The sequence below is a fragment of the Lissotriton helveticus genome, chromosome 2_1 (genome assembly GCF_964261635.1).
Source record: "Lissotriton helveticus chromosome 2_1, aLisHel1.1, whole genome shotgun sequence".
Classification (NCBI taxonomy): domain Eukaryota; kingdom Metazoa; phylum Chordata; class Amphibia; order Caudata; family Salamandridae; genus Lissotriton; species Lissotriton helveticus.
The window spans coordinates 1,058,648,519-1,058,665,442 of NC_136059.1; the positions used below are offsets into that span (position 1 = coordinate 1,058,648,519).

The window sequence follows — 16,924 nt, forward strand, 5'->3', positions numbered from 1 at the left end:
TGGAGGGCTATACTTTTAAGGTCCTCTCATCTCCTTTTATGGACTAGAAACTTGTTAGTTTTAACAAACTAATCATCTTTGTCCACTGCATTTGTGTAAGCTCTTGTTAACATATACCCAAGTGACGTTATCTTGCTCATTAATAAATGCTTTCTCTTTAAAAGGTGACAAGTAATAAATATGCATACTTTTCTGGAGCATGTTACTTGTTATGTTATATGTTGATTTGTACAGCACACTAATCATTCAAGAGAGTATCCAGGTGCTTGGGCAGGTGGGTGGTGCCCAAGGTGCTTATAAGAAGAGCCAGGTGTGAAGGTTCTTGCGGAAGAGGTGAGGAGGAGGCTCTGATGTTGTGAGAGAGGTTGTTCCATGTCTTGGGTGTATTGTAGGAGAATGTGCGACCTCCAGTTTTGCTGTTGCGGATGGTGAAGTGAGAGTGAGGCATAGAGTAGGTGTCTGGTGGGTTAGTGAAAGTGTGTGCAACTATTTAAATGTTCTGGTCCTGTGTTCTGTAGGGCTTTGTATATAAGTGAGAAGCTTGAGGTGGCTGTGCTTGTGAATGGAGAGTCAGTGAAGATTTCTGTGGTGCGGTGTGCAGTGTGGGAGGTCCAGTATGAGTCGCGCAGCCGTAATGTGGATGGTGTGAAGTCTATGTAGTGTGAGAGTTGGTTGACGATTCCGGCATAGAGAGTGTTGCTGTAGTCCAGCATGATGGTGAAGAGAGAGTGCTTGCGTGACTGTCTGGTTTTCTGAGGCAACCTTTTGAAGATCTTGTGCAGCATGCGTGGAATGTGGAAGAAGGAGGTAAGCACTGCGTTCACTTGAGCCATCATGCTGAGACTGTCGTCTAGAATGATCCCTAGATTTCTTGCATGGTCTGTGGGTGTCAGTTCTATATCCGATGGCCACCAGGTGGAGTCCCATAGGGAGGTCTTGTTGCAGAAGACCAGTTTTTCCATCTTGAATGAGTTGAGTTTCAGTAAGTTGGTTCGCATCGGTCTGCTACCATGGTCATGCAGTTGGTGAAGTTGGTTCCGGAGGTGGTTGCCTTATCCATCAGGGAGAAGATGAGTTGGGTGTCATTGGCATATGAGATGATGGTGATGTCTTGTGAATGGATGATATTGATGAGCGGTATCACGTATATGTTGAAAGCGGTGGAGCCGAGGGACGATCCCTGTGGGACTCCGCATATCACTTTCTTGGTCTCTATTGTTAAGCGCGACAGCCTGGCCCTTTGGGTTCTTCCCATGAGAAAGGAACACATCAATTTGAGAGTGGATCCTTGAATGCCAATCTTGTGAAGTCGGCTGATTAGAGTGTTGTAGGACACAGTGTTGAAGGCCGCAAGAGGTCCAGCAGCTTGAGGGCCACTGTTTCTTCTCGATCCAGGATTAATCTAATATTATCAGGTGCCGGGATGAGTGATGTTTCAGTGCTGTGGTTCTTTCTGAATCCTGATTGAGTGTGGTCTACAAGATGGTGATAGTGAAGTTGAAGGTGGGTTGTGAGTTGCTTGTTGATGGCCTTCCCAATTACTTTGCCTGGATAGGGAAGCAGGGAGATGATTTGCAAGTAGCTTAGTTGATTCTATTTCGTTGTGGGTTTCTTGAAGAGGATGTTAATTTGTGCAAGTTTCTATTCATCTGGGAAAGTGGCAGACGCACAAGTTACTACTCGTGTAACAATATATCTGCAAGAGACATTAGTTAGTGATAGATTCCTTACCTTAGAATTTCCCCAGGCGTCAAACTGGATCAGGAAAGTTTTCACTAGCAGTACATCTGTGCATCAGTAGGTGGCGTTGTGCTGCTCCGCGTCCGTCACTGGTGTCACATGCGCCGAGATGGCGTCACGGAGACTACTTAGGCGCCACCCATGTGCGCTGACGTCAGTTCTGTACACGACTTTCCGCGCCAGGAATGCAGAGCCATGAAAGAAACTGACCACTGGTGCCAAGAAACTAGGGTCCTGACAGGGATGTCCTTAACCCTAGAAATCAGGTCAAAGAACGGGGAGGATGGGTGGGGCGGTAAGGAATCTATCACTAACTAATGTCTCCTACATATATATCGTTACACAAGTAGTAACTTGTGCATCTGAAAGAGACACGTTAGTGATAGATTCCTTACCTTAGAATAGATACCCCAGCAATGCCAACATCGGTGGTGGGTCTGCGAACAAGATTACACCAGAAAGTCACGGAGAACAGAACGGCCAAAGAAGCCATACCTCCGGACTAGACTGTCAAGGCAGTAATGCTTGGTAAATGTGTGCAGCGAGGCCCATGTAGCTGCCTGACAAATTTCCTGCAAGGGAACGCCGCATCCCAAGGCAGTAGTGGCTGCTGTTGCCCTGGCAGAATGGGCACGCAGCCCCACAGGAGGCTCCTTCTTAGCCAACGGGTAACAGCCTTCGATGCAGAGAACGATCCACTGAGAGATGGTCCGTTTGTGCGTGGCCCGACCTTTTTTGGCGCTCACGTGGCCCACAAAGAGCTGGTCTTCCACCCGGAACTGTTGTGTGCGCTTCAGATAGACAGAGAGCGTACATTTTGGGTCCAGACGGTGGTGCCTCTCTTCCTCTTTGCAAGGATGCGGCGGCGGAAAGAAGGTGGGCAAAGTGATGGTCTGCCCGATGTGTAAGGGCGTGACAACCTTTGGCAAGAAAGAAAGGCGGGTACTTAAAACCACATTGTCCGGATAAACAGAAAGGAAAGGAGGTCGAGGAGAAAGAGCCGTGAGCTCACTCACTCTTCTGGCAGAGTGATAGCTATCAGGAAAGCCGTCTTGAGAGCAAGAAGACAGTTATGAAGGGGCTCTAAGGGGTGCACATCAGATATGTCAAGATAAGGTTTAAGTCCCATTGAGGCATGATGAACGGCACAGGAGGAAATGTGTGCGTAATGCCTTTCAGAAAAAGATTAACAACTCGAGACTTAAAAAGAGAAGGCTGATCTGGAAGCCATGGAAAGGCGGAGATGGCCGAAACATAACCTTTGATAGTGCCCAGAGCAGAGCCCTGCTGGGCCAAAGAAAGAAAGAACAGAAGGACTTCAGAAAGAGGGGCAGAAAGGGAATCCACAGAATCAGCTGTGCACCATGCCACAAACTTGTTCCACCTTCAGGCATATACCGTCTTAGTGGAGGGACACTTGGCTGTCAGGATGACATCACGGACTTCGGGAGGAAGATCGAAAGCTGTCAACTGTCGCCGCTCAATCCCCACGCATGGAGGTGGAGGCTGGACAGGTTCGAGTGGAGGACCATTCCCTGCTGCTGCGACAGAAGATCCTCCCGAAGAGGCAGCCGGATCGGGGGATCGATCGCCATACTGAGTAGCTCGGGATACCAGTATCTTCGTGCCCAATCCGGAGCCATAAGAATGACTTGGGCCCGGTAGCGCCGAATCTTCTTCAGCACTCTGGGCAGAAGTGGTATAGGCTGAAAGGCGTACAACAAACCGTAACTCCACTTACGAAAAAAAAAGTGCCGCCGAGCGAGTGCCGCCTTGGAAATTCCAACACGCAGAACTGATGACATTGCGTGTTCTCTTCGGTGGAGAAAAGATCTAAGCAAGGATCTCTCCACTGCTGAAAGAGATTTTGCGCCACGTCCAAGTTCAGACGCCATTCGTGATCCATCAAGCACCGACGGCTGAGTTCGTCCACCCTGGCGTTCAGAAAACCTGCCAGGTGTTGAACCACCAAGGTAACGCCCTGATGTTCCAGAGCCTCCTGACATAGGGTCCAGGACCCCACCCCGCCCTGTTTTTTGCAATACCACATGGCGGTTGTGTTGTCCGTGAACACCTGCACCACACTTCCCCGGACAGAGGGAAGGAATGCCTTTAGTGCAAGTCGGATCGCCCGAAGCTCCAACAGGTTGATATGGAACCGGGATTCCGCCGGAGACCAGAGGCCTCGGATCTCCGCCTCTCCCAAGTGGCCTCCCCATCCCAGGAGGGACGCATCCGTCACCACTGTGTGCTCCGGTTGGGGAAGGAAGAGGGATCTGCCATTGCCCAATCGCGATTCGTGAGCCACCACTGCAATTGTCATGCAGTGCCCCTCGAGATCTGAATGTGATCGGACAGGTTGCCCTTATGCTGCGCCCACTAGGAACTTCAGGTCCCACTGCAGAGCCCGGATATGCATCTGGAATGTTGCACCAGCAGGATGTAGGAGGTCATCAGGCCCAGGTGCCGGAGGGTCATCATGACTGAAACCCGGGATAGAGGCTGAAAGATCGGAATCATAGCCTGAATATCCCGGACTCACTACTTGGGAGGATAAACTCGAAACTGCGTCGAATCCAGAACCACTTCGATGAAGGGGAGCTTCTCGGAGGGACTCAGTTGCGACTTCGGCACGTTGATGGAGAACCCCAGCAAATGCAGGAGGTCGGCCGTAGTCTGAAGGTGGGTGACAACTGCCTGGGGCGAGCCCACCTTCAACAACCAGTCGTCGAGGTAGGGGAAGACTGACACCCCTTGTGAGAAGTTGGCCTTATATATGATGCTCACTAATTCTAGTGATCACCTTGTATCAGTCCAAACAACCCCTTATGGTGATTGGTTGTAAGTCAACCTGATAGACCAGCTATCCTAGTAGCGTGGACAAAAGCAGTCTTTAGGCTAAACTCTTTTAGCATGTGAAGCCACCTGTTTTACCACAATATAACCCCTTGAATACCAGATGAAAGGACACCACACAGGTTGTTATGAAAATAAACAGTATATTTATTATTAACAACACCTCTGAACTCTTTATGAGATCAGAGGGCTAAGCACATGACAATACTAAAAAGGAAATACGAGTTCGCACAATATTTACACGTGTGCCTTAGGGGCACGACAAACCATATACTCAAAACAATGGAATGCGAGGAAAGAAAGTACTGTAAGGAGATCCAGAGGCTGGAGGATCGGTGGGACTACGCTACAAACTAGGTAAGTAAGGAGCAGGAGGCCCACGGGACTCACGTGCAGAGTGGAAACTCTCACGCGGGATGCGTACCAACGTCTATGGGTGCAACAGTTTACAAAGTTACGGATTCCGGACGAACCCGGCTGGATGGAGGGAAAACAACAGAGGACCTGGACACTAGGATAGTGGACACAGACTTAAGGACCTAGAAGCTTTAGTTACCTAACCCACAGGCTGCGGGTGCATAGGGCTGAAGTAGTGTCGGGTTTGCTGCGTTGATTCCGGTGATGCCTGAAACAAGAAGTTGCTGGCAGGCAGCCAGATGGAGGAGTCCGGTGGTTTCAAGGATGGAACTAGGAAGAAGGAAGTCCTGAAAAGGAAGGGGACAGAGTCTTGGTCACTAGCCAGTGACGGTGCTGGAACCAGGAGGGAACCAGATGCTGTCGCCGCGTTCAGGTGAAGGAAGGGTCGCTTCTCTCTGTAGCTGCGCGGACCAGGAGCTGCTCTTCACGACCAGGCTGGAGGCACGAGCTGTCCCACGTAGTCTGCTGCTGTTGGCGGTGTCGGATCGTCGATCTGGACAACAGGCCTTGGCTAATGCAAGCCACGCGGTGGAACAAAGATGGCGTCTGGTGTGGACCAGGAGGGTCCAAGGGGCTTCTCTTTTACAAGGAAGCAAGGGCCAGTCTGGGGGACCAGACTAGCAGTGTCGAAATCTTCGGGTCGTCGTCTCAGAGGTCACTAGCCAGCCGGCAAGTGACCAGACAACAGGAAGGGCAGCAACCAAGCAAAAGGGCCCCACGTAGATCACGGGGATGCTGGGGGGCTGGTTTTTGGTGCAGGAGCTGCGTCGGTGTGGGGCTTCTCAGTCCCCAATGCACTCACTCGAGGAACCCTCAGGGGTCGTGCTGGAAGCGCTGTGCAGGTTTCTTCAAGATGGCCGTCTCCACGTTGCTCGTCGCACCCACGGGTCCCAGCTGTGCTGTGGATGTGGGTAGAGGTCAGAGAGGTCTGGAGGTACGGGTCTTGTCGAGCTGGATCGTCGGATTCCGGGCTGGAAGGACTTTGCAGCAAACCGCACAGGAGCTTGATGGTGCCTGCGAAGCAGGATGGTCACTCCCTGACCATAGGGGAGATTCTTCAGTCTTCTGATGTTCAGGAGGTCGAAGGTCAAGAGTTTCTTCGTGGAAGGTTGTCAAGATTAATCTGATTTGGAATGGGACCAGCTCCTACCTTTATCAGGCTAAAGGGGGCTGCACTACGACTAGGTCCCTCCTCTGGGTGGGACCAGGAAGGGGGGTGGTTACACCCCCTATCTTTTGTCCAGTTTCCCGCCAGAGCTGGGGCTGGAGTGCGCCAGCAACTGGCTGGAACCGGTGTATGCACAGGGCACCTTGTGTGCCCCAGGCATGTCTCATTCCTTTCAGCCTGGCCCTACCTAATGAACAAGTTACTTACCTTCGGTAACGATATATCTGTAAGAAACAGTAGTTAGTATTAGATTCCTTACCTTAGAATATCCCCAGGCGTCAGTCTGGATCCGGAAACTTTTGCGTAGCAGTACCCCTGCGCGTCGGTAGGCGTCGTCTGCAGGCGTCCCCTGCGGCTCCGCGTCCGTCGTCGTGCGCCGTGATGATGTCGCTGGAGTATATAGACGCCGCCTCCGCGCGCTGACGTCAGTTCTTTGTACACAGCTTTTCCGCGCCAGAACACGCAGAGCCATGTGAGAACCAACACTGGTGCCATTTGAAACTAGGGCCCTGAAAGGGATGTCCTTAACCCTAGGTATCAGTTCGCAGAACGGGGAGGATGGGTGGGGCGGTAAGGAATCTAATACTAACTACTGTTTCTTAGAGATATATCGTTACCGAAGGTAAGTAACTTGTTCATCTGAAAGAAAGAGGTTAGTATTAGATTCCTTACCTTAGAATAGATACCACAGCAATACCAACCCCGGTGGTGGGTCTGCGAACCAATACAATCCTACACCAGAAAGTCCTGGAGGACCGAACGGCCAAAGAAGCCATCCCTCCGGACTTGACTGTCCAGGCAGTAGTGCCTCGCAAAGGTGTGCAGCGAAGCCCACGTAGCCGCCTGGCAAATGTCCTGCAAAGGGACTCCCCGGCCCAGGGCAGTAGTAGCCGCCGTGGCCCGAGTGGAATGGGCTCTCAGCCCAACAGGAGGCTCCTTTCGAGCCAAAGAGTAGCACGCTTTGATGCACAGGACGACCCACCGAGAGATGGTTAGTTTCTGTACCGCCCTTCCCTTCTTCTCACCCATGTAGCCAACAAACAGTTGGTCATCCACCCGGAACTGGCGTGTGCGATCCATATAAAATGAAAGCGCACGTTTTGGGTCCAGACGATGGAGCCGCTCTTCATCTTTTGAAGGATGCGGAGGCGGGAAGAAGGAGGGTAAGGTGATGGACTGCCCGATGAGAAAAGCAGAAACTACTTTGGGCAGGAAAGAAGGTCTAGTTCTCAGAACCACCTTGTCTGGATGAATGGACATGAAAGGAGGTTGGACAGAAAGAGCCTGGAGCTCACTCACTCTCCTGGCAGAGGTGATGGCAACCAGGAAAGCCGTCTTTAAAGTGAGGAGACGGAGAGGACAGGAATGAAGTGGCTCAAAGGGAGCGCACATCAAGAAAGTCAGAACCAGGTTCAAGTCCCACTGAGGCATCACGAACGGAACAGGTGGATACATGTGCGTGATGCCCTTTAAGAATCTTGTTACAATAGGGGACTTAAACAAAGAAGGTTGATCAGGCAGCCTCAGAAAGGCCGAAAGGGCAGAAAGGTAGCCATTGATAGTGCCCAGAGCAGAGCCCTGCTGGGCAAGAGAGAGAAGAAAGAGGAGAACCTCGGAGAGAGGGGCAGAAAGAGTGTTCACAGCCTTTGCTGTGCACCACGCCACAAATCTGTTCCACCGGCAGGCGTATACCGACTTCGTGGAGGGACGCCTGGCTGCCAGAATCACATCACAAACTTCAGGAGGCAAGTCAAATGGCCTCAACTGTCGCCGCTCAATCTCCACGCATGGAGGTGGAGACTGGACAGGTTCGGGTGGAGGACCGTCCCCTGCTGCTGCGACAGAAGGTCCTCCTGAAGGGGCAGGCGGATCGAGGGACCGACTAACATGCTGAGTAGCTCGGGATACCAGTACCTTCGAGCCCAGTCCGGAGCCACAAGGATAACTTGGGCCCGGTCGCGCCTGATCTTCTTCAGCACTCTGGGCAGAAGTGGTATTGTGATGTATTCCTATAGGTTCTGAATCGATCCCCCTATTCCTGACCCTATTCTGGTTAAACAAACCAACAAGTTAACTAGCAGTCAGCCCATGAGGCAGAAAACCCCCATGATGCAGATACCGTTATCTGACGCAGTCACACTACGGCACAGGAACGTGTTATCTGATTAGGTCATAACGCTTGCGATCTAATTAGACAAGCGATATTCCTCCAGCCCCTGATAAGGCATACGGAGTTCTCATAACAAATCAAACCTATGACAACCTGGGCAAAACCCTGCGGCCATTGTTTTGATTTCACCGAGAACTTCAGCAAAAGAATGTGCTAACGAGCAAGTCGTATGACATCCTTATTGACGTATCTATGTCCATCCTTACGTCAATCTCGGCACCTTAAAGGTATAAATATTACCGATATTGCCCTATGCAAACACACGCGGTGGTGACGAGACGGAGCAGCCATACTTGCCGAAGCGAAGAGCAGAGCAGACCCCGCTGGGGCAGAGCCTATTGGGATAATAGGAACTACACTACAGTATAGGCGGAAAGGCGTACAACAGACCGCAACTCCACTCGCGCCGAAAGGCGTCGCCGAGCGAGTGCCGTCTTGGAAACTCCAACGCGCAGAACTGATGACATTGCGCGTTCTCTTCTGTGGCGAATAGATCTAACCAAGGCTCTCCCCATTGCAGAAAGAGGCCTTTCGCCACGTCCGAGTTCAGACGCCATTCGTGATCCACCGAGCACCGACGGCTGAGTTCGTCCGCCCTGGCGTTCAGAGAACCTGCCAGGTGTTGAAACGTCAGAGTCACGCTCTGACGTTCCAGCCATTGCCAGAGGCGCAGAGCCTCCTGGCAAAGGGTCCACGACCCCACTCCGCCCTGTTTGTTGCAGTACCACATGGCGGTGGTGTTGTCCGTGAACACCTGCACTAAACTCCCGTTGACAAAGGGGAGGAATGCCTTCAGTGCTAGGCGAATCGCCCGCAGCTCCAACATGTTGATATGGAGCCGGGACTCCGCCGGAGACCAGATGCCTCTGATCTCCGCCTCTCCCAAGTGGCCTCCCCAGCCCTGGAGGGACGCGTCCGTCACAACTACGTGCTCCGGTTGGGGAAGGGAGAGGGATCTGCCTCTGACCCAATCGCGGTCCGTAAGCCACCACTGCAACTGTCTCGCAGTGCCCTCCGAGATCAGGACATGGTCGGATAGGTTGCCTTGATGCTGGGCCCACTGAGACTTCAGGTCCCACTGCAGAGCCCGCATCCGCCACCGGGCGTGATGCACCAGAAGGATGCAGGAAGCCATCAGCCCCAGCAGCCGCAGCGTCAACCTGACCGAAACCCGGGATAACGGCTGAAAGATCGGAATCAGAGCCTGTATATCCCAGACCCGCCGTTCCGGAGGATAAACCCGAAACTGCGCCGAGTCGAGAACCGCTCCGATGAAAAGGAGCTTTTGAGAGGGACACAGGTGTGATTTCGGCACATTGATGAAAAACCCCAGCTCGTGCAGGAGGTCTGCCGTCATCTGAAGGTGGTGGACGACTGTCTGGGGCGAGCCCGCCTTCAACAACCAGTCGTCGAGGTAGGGGAAGACTGAAACCCCTAACCGGCGCAGATGAGCCGCGACCACCGCCATCACTTTCGTGAACACCCGTGGGGCGCTGGTAAGGCCGAATGGGAGCACGATAAACTGAAAGTGCTCGTGGCCTACCGTGAACCGCAGGTAACGTCGGTGGGCCGGCAGGACGGGGATGTGAAAATACGCATCCTGCAAGTCCAACGCCACCATCCAGTCTTGCGGGTCTAGAGCAGCCAAGACCTGAGCCAAAGTCAACATCTTGAACTTCTCCTTCCGGAGGAAGCCGTTGACGTTCCGTAGATCCAAGATAGGACGTAGGCCCCCCTTGTCCTTCTTGGGTACCAGAAAGTAGTGGGAATAGCAACCACACCCTACTTCTGGCCCAGGAACGCGCTCGATGGCCCCCTTGGCCAAGAGGGCCGTAACTTCCTCCTGCAGAAGTGTCAAGTGGTCCCCCGACACACGGTGGTTCTGCGGTGGCATGGCTGGAGGAGTGGTCTCGAAGGGGAGGGAGTAGCCCCTTCGGACGAGCTGCAGCACCCACCTGTCCGATGTGATAGTGCGCCAGCGGGAGTGGTGATGGCGAACCCTGCCACCCACTGGCGTCACATGGGCCCGAAAGCTCGGACTAGGAGGATTTGGACGCTGATGCTGCGGGGGGAGGTGTGGTCTGACCTCGCCGTTGTCCCCGACCGCCTCCACGGCGGAATCCACGGCCGCCACCGCGTTGAGAAGTGTTCTGCGGTGCGTGGCTGGCAGCACGTGTGGGACCGCCCCTTCCTTGGCCACGAAAGGAGCGAAACGAACCCGTTTGCTGGCGCTGGGTCGAAAGACCCAAGGACTTGGCCGTGACCCTGGAGTCCTTGAAGCGCTCAAGCGCGTTGTCCGCTTTGTCGCCAAACAGGTGACTGCCATCGAACGGCATGTCCATCAAAGCATTTTGGACATCCGGCGAAAAGTTGGCGGATCTCAGCCAGGCGTGGCGACGAATCGCCACCGTCGTGGACATCGCTCTGCCCAGCGAGTCGGTCGTATCAAGACCACACCTGATGGAATACCTCGCCGCGTCTCGGCCTTCAATCCTAGCCTGGCCGAGCTTGTCCCGTACCTCCTGCGGGCATTGCGGCAGACACTCCGCGACCGTATCCCACAGAGAGTGGGTGTAGCGGCCCAAGAGGCAAGCGGTATTGCAAGACCGCAGTCCCGAACTCAGGGACGAGAAGACCTTTTTGCCATACTGGTCGTACCTCTTTGATTCCCGGTCGGGCGGGGCCGACGGGAATGCGGTTTGGGAAGTCGAAGCCTGGATCACCAGACTCTCAGGGGTGGGATGGGTGGACAGGAACTTGGGGTCGTCCGGACACGGACGGTGGCGTCTGGCCACGTTCCTATCAACAGGCGAACCTGAAGCGGGCCTGGACCACGTGCCCAAAAGAACGTCTGTCAAGGCTTCGTTGAACGGCAGCAGAGGCTCCTGTGGGCATGACTGCGGTTTGAAGACCTCGGTGAGGATGTTAGGCCTCACTTTTGCGACGGGGAGCTCAAGGCACAAGGCCTTGGCAGCCCTCATCAACACCACAGAATAAGCAGCCCCAGCCTCCGAAGCCACAGTAGGAGGTGAGACAAAACCAGGGTTAGGAGATTCGTCCAGACCACTGGCATCACCCAAGTCACCTGTCCAGTCCACGTCGTACTGACACTCGCGTGACAGAGGGTCCTCAGACCCCTCCCAACCCTCTCCATAATCTTCATCATCACCATATTCGGATTCAACGATGTAGACCGGCTACTCGGGGCCAATGGGCCCCATCGGCGCCGGACTCGGCGTCGGACGACGCCGGTCCGACTCCGCGTCCGGAGTTGGAGAGGGAATGGGGGTGGCGCCGCCCGGAGCCGGCACCGGAGCCCAGACGCCGGCCGGAGCCGGCGTCGGAGTCACGGCGCCGCGCGGAGGTGGCGCCACGGGTTGCCCCGATGGAATCGGCGTCGGAGAGGCCGGTTGACCAGCCGACGTCGACCCTGAAGGGCCCAGCGGTGCCGGGGCCGGAGCCGCCGGCGTCGTCGGGGCCGGAGCACCCGAACCGCTCGGGCCCCCGGACGGGACCACCGGGCCCGCAGGCGCCGTAGGCCCCGCCGGAGGAGACAGTGCCCTCATGGCCATGAGGAACTCCTCTATCTCCTCGCGCGACGCGCCTTGCACAGGGACCGACGGGTATGGAGCAGGCAGCGTCGGCGACCCATGCGGGGGTGGGGCCACCCGAACCCCCGGTCGCATCGCGCGAGCGTCGGGGGTGCGATGACGACGCCCCAACTTCTTGTGCTTCTTACCTGAGGACCCGGAGGAATGGTGACGACTTCCGGAGCGCTCGTGGTGGCTCCGCGACCGTTCTCTCGACCGCTCCCTCGACCTCCGGCCGGACCGGCACCGTTCTTGACGCGGGGCCGACACCCGGAGCTCGAGTAGCTGGCGGGACCGCTCCCGTCTAGCCTTACTCGTCAAGGCCCGGCAGTCGACGCAGGACTCCACGTCGTGGTCCGCGCCCAGGCACCGGAGGCAGAGTCGATGGTGGTCGGTGACCGACATCGTGCGGTCACACCCGTCACAATTCTTAAAACCGGGCATCCTACCGGCACCTTAAGAGTTAGTAGTTATCAAAAAACTTTGGTCAAAGACCGGAGTACTGCTCTTCGGATCTGCGCTAACTGGCGCGGAAAAAAGAAGAACTGACGTCAGCGCGCGGAGGCGGAGTCTATATACTCCAGCGACGTCATCACGGCGCACGACGCCGACGACGGACGCGGAGCCGCAGGGGACGCCTGCAGACGACGCCTACCGACGCGCAGGGGTACTGCTACGCAAAAGTTTCCGGATCCAGACTGACGCCTGGGGATATTCTAAGGTAAGGAATCTAATACTAACCTGTTTCTTTCAGATACACAAAATCCTGTCTGGGGTGGTGCTGGCACCTCCCCAGGCAGGAAACCCTTTGTCCAAGCCTCTCTCGCTGGAAAGACTCCAAGCAGCAGGAGGTCAGACTTGTGTCTGTGGTGGCAGCATCCATTTTGTGATGCTGAGGCTTGAGTTAACTTTAACCGGGGTTCACAGTTACATACATGTTGTGTCCCTCTAGAAGGGTGGAATGCTAACCCTGTCGCCAGAATTGGCGAGGGGTTAGTATTCCAATTCGTATGACACCTTACTCGACATGTTTTGATAATGCTATGCCAAAGTTAGCATTTGACCGCGAGGATCATAATGCACTTAAGAGTATATGGTATAGCGTTATCATGGAACAGCTATAAGGACTTGGTTCCGCAAGCTGCAAACGGGCTCAGCTCATGCCAGAGCACCATCTCACATAATTCCAAGCACTCTGCCTTCAGGATTGCTAAGGCCTGCCATAGGAGTGACTGATAGGAATATATGTGTCCATTTTAGGGTTAGATATAGGAATACCATATCTAAAGCAAAGGGTGATTACACCACCTTGCCCCAGCTGTCGTGCAGCCAGTTGTGTCAGATTTGGGTGGCCAGCCAGGGGTGGTATAATACGTGCTGCAGCCCCTGGTAGGCCCTGGGTACACCTATGCCCTGGATACCTAAGGTATACTATACAGGGACTGATAAGGTGGCCCAGTACCAATTAGTAAATGCACCTAAGGTACATGCTTGTCAATTTAGAGAGAGAACAGCTAGGCTGTGGGTCTGATTAGTAGGCCCAGAGCCAGGGAAAGTCATAAACCAGTGAAGCAAAAAGCAAAAATCTGGGGTGGCCATGGGATTGCAGACCCCACTCTCCTACACCCCTGACCTGCGCAGGTGAGCTGGGACCGCCGCCATCACTTTCGTGAACACCCGAGGGGCGCTGTTAAGGCTGAATGGGAGCATGGCAAACTGAAAATGCTCCTGGCCTACCGTGAACCGCAGGACTGGGATGTGAAAATATGTGTCCTGCAAGTCCAACGCTACCATCCATTCTCCAGGATCGAGGGTAGCCAAGACCTGAGCCAGAGTCATCATCTTGAACTTCTCCGTCCGGAGGATGCGATTGATGTTCCTGAGGTCCAAAATGGGGCGCAGGCCCCTCTTGGGGACCAGAAAGTAGTGGGAATAACAACTACGTCCTACTTCTGGCCCAGGAATGTGCTTGATGGCCCCCTTGGCCAGGAGGGCCGTGACTTCCTGCTGGAGAAGCAAGTGATCCCCTGACATGCGGTGGAACTAAGGTGGCATGGCTGGGGGGTAGACTCGAAGGGGAGGGAGTAACCCATTCGGACAATTTGCAGCACCCACCTGTCCGGAGTGACAGAACGCCGGCGTGTGGTGCACCCCAAACATCGGACTAGGAAGGCTTTGAGGATGATGCTGTGGGAACGGAGGAGGACTGACGCGCACGCTGGCCCCCTGTGCCGCCACGGCGGCCTCCATGCCCGCGACCATGCCGAGGTTGGGTCTGCGCAGGCTTCTGGCTGAATGAACGTGGAGGGGAGCCCCTTCCGTTGCCACGAAAGGAACGAAAGGTAGACATGGACGGGCGTGTGGTGGAGAGACCCAAGGACTTGGCTGTAGCCCGAGAGTCTTTGACACTCTTCAGTGCACTGTCTGCCTTATCGCCAAACAGGCGAGTACCATCAAAAGGCAAGTCCATGAGGGAACTCTGAACATCCCCCAAAAACCCAGTGGACCGGAGCCAGGCATGGCGACGCAGGGCCACTGTTGTGGAGATTGCTCTCCCTAAAGAGTCAGCGGTGCCCAGCCCACACCGAAAGGAGAACTTAGCGGCATCCTTACCCTCGGCAACAGCCTGAGACACCACAGCTTGGGGCTCTTCAGGACACTGAGGCAATACCTGTGCAACCGTATCCCACACCGCATGGGAACAGCTGCCCAAGAGGCATGCGGTGTTCACCGACCACAGCCCCAAGCTGGCCAAAGAGAACAATCGCTTGCCGAACTGCTCGAGCTTCTTAGAGTCCTTATCCGGCGGAGCCGTGGGAAAGGCACTCTGGGACGTCGAAGCTTGGATGTCCAGACTTTCGGGCGCAGGGTGAGTGGTCAGAAAAGCAGGGTCACCCAGCGCCGGACGATGATGCCTGGCGACGTTCTTATACAAAGGGGCCCCTGTGGGCGGGGCGTGAGCAAGTGCCCAACAAGACATCAGTGAGGGCGTCATTAAACGGCAGCATAGGCTCCGACGAAGTGGACGCCATCTGGAGCACCTCAGTGAGGAGATTAGTTTTGAGGGTCACAATAGGGAGATCAAGGTGGAGGACCTCAGCCATGGTAGGAGGAGGGAAGGCAAACCCCGGGTCAGAGGAGACGTCGAGGTCGCCGGCATCCTCCAAGTCGTCCGCCTGGTCCTGCTCAGAGTCACACTAACGAGCAAGAGGGTCCTCAGACCCCTCCCAGTCGTCCTCCTCTGCCGCAAGTGGTACAGATCGCGGCGGCAGGGCAGGAACCGGGGAAGGAACAAACGGCATTGGGAACGGTGCCGAGAACGGCGCCGGTTGGGGACGAACCGGCACAGTGTCCCAATGCGGGTCCCAGGTAGGAGCAAAATTGTCCTGGAACCTGGGCAAGGGCAGGACAAATGGCACCTACTGCGGTGACGAAGGCGGAGTCGAGGGTGGCACTGGGGCAGGAGCCGGCAGCGTTGGAGCTTGTGGCGCCGAGGCCGAAGCCAACGGCGGAGGATCCTGCGGCGCCGACAGCCAGACAGGATCCTGACACGTGACTGCGGGGCCCTAGGGCGCGCCAGCAGGACCCCGAGGCCTAAACAGGCGGTCCATGGTAGTAAGAAATTCTTGCCCCTGTGCGGGAGTCACCAACGGACCCGGATAAGGTGGGTAGGCTGCGGGACATCCGGGCTCCAACGGAGCCCTAGGGGCAGAACCCCTGTCCCCCTCGTCCGCATCCGGGGACCGACGAGGGGACGTCGGAGAGCGACAACTCTTCTTCGACTTCTTTTTGTGTCGTCTCTCACCTGAATCCGAGTGTGAAGACTTGGAGCCCGAGGAGTGATGACTGTGTCCCTGCGAGCGTTCTCTAGAGCGGCCCCTGGACCGAGAACGGCTCTGGGACGAGTGACGGACCTCCAACAGCTTCCGGTGCCGCTCCCTCAAGGCCTTCGAGGCCATGGCCCGACAGTCCAGACAGGACAGGGAGTAGTGGTTGGTCACCAGGCAGTAGAGGCAGACATCGTGGGGGTCCGCCACTGACATATTGCACGGCAGGCCCCACAGGACTTGAACCCAGGCATCCCTACGTGCACCAGAGTGAACCAAAGCTTACAGGAGACAAAAAGTCTCAAAAAGGGTAGTCAAAAAGTGACTAAGGTACCTGCTCTAACCGGATCTGCACTTACTGTCACGGAAAAAGAAAGAATTGATGTCAGCGTGCATGGGTGGCGCCTAAGTAGTCTCTGTGACATCATCTCGGCGCATGCGATGCCAGTGACGGACACGGAGCCGCATGGCGCCACCTACTGATGCGCAGGGGTACTGTTAGCGAAAACTTTCCGGATCCAGTCTGACGCCTAGGGATATTCTAAGGTAAGGAATCTATCACTAACGTGTCTCTTTCAGATATGATGGTGTGTTGAGGATTTGGGTCAGGGAAGTGCTGATTGGTGATGTTCCCAGGTTGTGATGTGGTAGAGGCATAGGTTTGTTAGGGCACCTGAGTGGATGGTCCACGTTATTGCAGCTTGGTTGTTTCTGGTGAGGGTTATCTATTAGGTCAGGTGACCATCTTGGTCAGTGGTGGGTAGGTTATAACGAATTCTCTGGGGTAGGGATGGTGTACAAAATTGCTGTAGATGTTTGGGATTTAGCTGTGGAAGAAGTTGGATAGGTATTCACAGAATTGTTGGGAGGCAGCGATGTTGTTGACAATGGCAGACAGCAAAGTGAAATCCTTGACATTCAAGAAGATCTCCTTGGAACTTCCGTTGATGTAGTCCACAAATGTTTTTTTCTTGGTGTCTCTAATATGCTGGTTTCAAGGTGTCTGGGGAGCTAGGTTGATCCGTGCTGAGGGTGCTGAGCCAGTCTGATTCTGTGATTTTGCACCAGCTGCGGCTTAGAATGCTGAACCTGGTAGGGGTGTTGACTTGAGGTGTGGTGATTTGGAACTGGATAATGGAGTGGTAGCTCCATGTGA

General features: G+C 54.8%; 1 protein-coding gene across 2 annotated transcripts in view; it reads right to left on the bottom strand.

Annotated features, from left to right (window-relative positions):
* VPS13A (vacuolar protein sorting 13 homolog A) overlaps nucleotides 1–16,924 on the bottom strand; it is a 2,196,319-nt gene that overhangs the window by 740,096 nt on the left and 1,439,299 nt on the right. The window lies entirely within an intron of this gene.